This window comes from Ricinus communis, chromosome 2 (assembly GCF_019578655.1).
Source record: "Ricinus communis isolate WT05 ecotype wild-type chromosome 2, ASM1957865v1, whole genome shotgun sequence".
Taxonomy (NCBI): Eukaryota; Viridiplantae; Streptophyta; class Magnoliopsida; order Malpighiales; family Euphorbiaceae; genus Ricinus; species Ricinus communis.
In genome coordinates this window covers 28635846-28639399 of record NC_063257.1, presented here as the reverse complement: position 1 = coordinate 28639399, position 3554 = coordinate 28635846, and the positions used below count along the sequence as shown (strand labels likewise).

At 39.0% G+C, this 3554-nt stretch overlaps 1 non-coding gene across 1 annotated transcript; it reads right to left on the bottom strand.

Moving 5' to 3' along the window:
- Positions 1 to 2702: 2702 nt before the first annotated feature.
- LOC112537150 lies at positions 2703 to 2809 on the bottom strand. Its single transcript, XR_003081055.1, has one exon. It is a non-coding gene; the product is annotated as a small nucleolar RNA R71 (small nucleolar RNA).
- Positions 2810 to 3554: the final 745 nt, after the last annotated feature.

Below are 3554 nucleotides of genomic sequence, written 5' to 3'. Positions count from 1 at the left end.
GAGAACCCCTTTTGAATTGTGGACCCCTAAAACATTAACATGAAAACTCCAAGAACCAATTCGGTTCAACCCCAAAGAAAGGTTAGAAGACAGATTTCTCAGAAAGATGGTCAAGAATTCAAACTTAAGGAAAACTAAGTACCTTAAGCCCCAAGTCCAAATACGCCATAAGGATAGATCAACTCCTTGATAAGTAAGATTTGCATTCAAACAAGAACACAAAGACAAAGCAAACAAGCTTTAAGTTAAAAATACCAATTATTATTTGACTTCAACTTAATTTTTACATCAAAATTTGTACTAGCCTTATATTGGCCTTAGAAAACTCTAAATCTTCACTAATAAGGATTTACATCTCATCTAAGATAAAGATAACCTTACTAATAAAAGAGATAACTTAAAAAAGTCCTAGTTAGGTTAAAATACATGTGTGGTCGGCCAAAATAAGCCATAAAATCCTAATTTACATAAGTCATAACAGCGTCAAAAGTAGCAAATCATTATCTTTTTTACCATCTTCATTCACCATGTCTTCAAGATCTTTATTGACTTCAGTAGAGCATTGTAGCTTCTCTACATCATCAATATTAGTTTCCAACGATAGCTTAGATTTGGCTTCATCTTTAGGCTGCTTATGTTGACTTTCAACCCACTTCTTCATTTCTTCTAAACTTTGCTAAATGGTTTCACAAGCGCTTCTTATAGATCTTAGCTCTATTGAATATTTATCCTCCTTAACTTGACGCGGTTGTCTCGCTAATTTCTTTAGCTTATGTTTAGGATTACAAAAATCCCATGGAAAATCTTGATGATAATCATCACTCCTTTGTCCCAGCCGTGTATCATAAGATTGATAACAAAGATCTTGATGTTGTCTTACAAACTTCTCAACACATAACTCAAGTGTTTAACACTCAAAACAAATCAGAATTAAAATGACACAAAAAGAAGCAGACAAAACTAGACTTGATATGTCCTTAGCCCAAATGTCTTGGATAAGCTCATCGACTTCTAATTTGAATCGAACTAGGACTCCTAGTTGAATTAGGATTCCTTTTGTTACTTGAACTCCTAATATCATCAGGATTCCTTATAGGACTAGGATTCCTAGTTGAGTTAGGACTGCATATTGAATTAGAATTCCTTGAGCTAGTAGGATTTGCATCATCAAGACTCCTTGTTGGAGTAGAATTCATTGTGCTAGTTTGGTTCGTATTAGAGTTTCTCCTAAAACACGCCTAATGAGAAAACAAGAAACAAAGTTGGCATCATTTGATATAGGACGGAATGACCAAAACAAGCACTAATACTCCTAAATAACCACGAGGGGCGGCTGCCTACTTGGCTTGGTACTTGATGATTAATGGATCATTTGGGCTTAGAACTTGATCTTCTTGACTTGGTTGGCTACTTGGCTTCTTGGGCTTTAGGTTTGCATCAGTTCCCTTATGCAATGATGACTTCAGATGACACAAGGATTGGCCTAAGGAGTCATGGGAATTCAATTGACAACTAATCATGTGCATCCATTTTGTAACTCTAAATGACAACTAATTACACCATAACTTAAGAAAATCTAATAAAAAAATGAAAATAAAAATGCTTCAAATGAATTTTATTGGACCTATGAGTTCAGTCCAAACTTATTGCACCAAATTGATGATTTTGGTTCCTTTTTGCAATCCTAAACCTTGGGCTGAGCCTTGTTGTGTTTGAACACTCCAAATGTCTTTAATTAAGCCCAACAAAACTTCTTGCGTCTTTTTGGACTTGGATCTTGTCATTGGACCTCCTTGAAAGCTTAAAGGATCATTTGTAATTCTCATCTTTATTGCATTAGACAACTTTATTGATTTTTTTTAGGGTTAGATATCATAAGACGTTGTAGTAGTTCTAGGATCACCGTTACCTGAGAATACGACCTTGATACTCACCATTAGTGCTAATCTGCATTGATAGGTTCACTGCCTTATATTGTAGCTACACAAATAGCTTATCAACTTTTTAGCACCGTTGCCGGAGAACTCTTTTGTGTGAACTAAAGTGAATTTGTGTTTGTGTTAATCAAGCCATTATTATTTTTTATCTTTTCATTTTTTATTACTGTTTATTATATTATTCATCCCTGTGTTCTTTGGTTGCTGCCTTTTTATTTTAGATAGTTTATGACCAGGAGCTCTAATCCTACTCTTGTAGACCCGCTTACTCAACTAGAGCGATCCCTCCATTTGTTGAGGAAGTGTATGCAAGTAGAAGAGGAGGCATAGATAGAGTTTGAAGCCCCTGTGAATAGACCAGCAGGGATGGGAGACAATAATCGGGCTGTGGATGAAGCCAGGACAATGTACGAGTCTGCTAGACCTTCTCTTGAGGGGACACAGACGAGTATATTGTGACCACCTGTGGCGGCCAACAACTTCAAAATAAAGCCAAACGTGATACAAATGGTCCAAAATAGTGTATAATTTAGGGGACTGCCGAGTGAGGACCCAAACGCTCACATCGCCAACTTCTTAGAGATCTGCGACACCTTCAAGATAACTGGAACAACTGATGCTACCATTCGGTTGAGGCTGTTTCCTTTTTCTCTGAGAAACCAAGCGAAAAAATGGTTGTAGTCGCTCCCAGCCAACACTATTACGACATGAAGATCGTTGGCTGAAAAATATTTATATAAGTACTTTCCTCTTGCTAAAACTGCTAAATTGAGAAATGATATATCTTCTTTTGTGCAGTTCGATGACGAGAGCATGTACGATGCTTGGGAGAGGTACAAAGATTTGCTCTGGTGTTGCCCGCACCACGGACTACCAGTATGGATGTAGTTCCAGACCTTCTACAGCAGTTTGAACCTTGCTACTAGGCAGATGGTAGACATTGCAGTAGGTGGGGCCCTGACCAGTAAGACGTCGGAGCAGGCGCAAAATCTTATAGAGGAAATGGCCATGAATAACTACTAGTGGGAATCCTCTAGGAGTCAGCCAGTCAAGCAGGGAGTAGTCAACCGGCTAGACTCCGCAGCAGCCTTGGCAGCTCAAGTGGAGCTTCTGACTAAGAAGTTAGACCAGCTTCAAATGCCGGTTCATGCAGCCCATATAAGGTGCGAGTTTTGCGGTGGCCCGTACTATGGTGCAAACTGTAATGCGGGAGATATGTTTACTTCAACTTCTAATTCTGCATCTTCTATTATTTATGTTGACCTTAAACAGGGTCCACTAGGATTTCAGAGACTGCATCAGCAGCCACCACAGCAGCAGTAGCAATCTGGAGCATCACAGCTTCCTCCACAGCCGTGAAGAAATCTAACTTGGAGGAGCTGATGATGAAGCTTGTCACGTCAACTGAGATGAGGTTCCAATAGACTGACAGTGCTCTTAGAAATCAGCAGGCGTCCATTCAAAACTTGGAGAGTTAGATTAGGCAGATTTCTAAGATGATGTCTAAAAGGCGACAAGGATTGCTCCCCAGCACTACAGAGTCAAACCCAAGGGAGCATTGTAAGGCTATCACGTTGCGATCAGGTAAGCAGTTATCTAGCTCTTTACCATTAACTG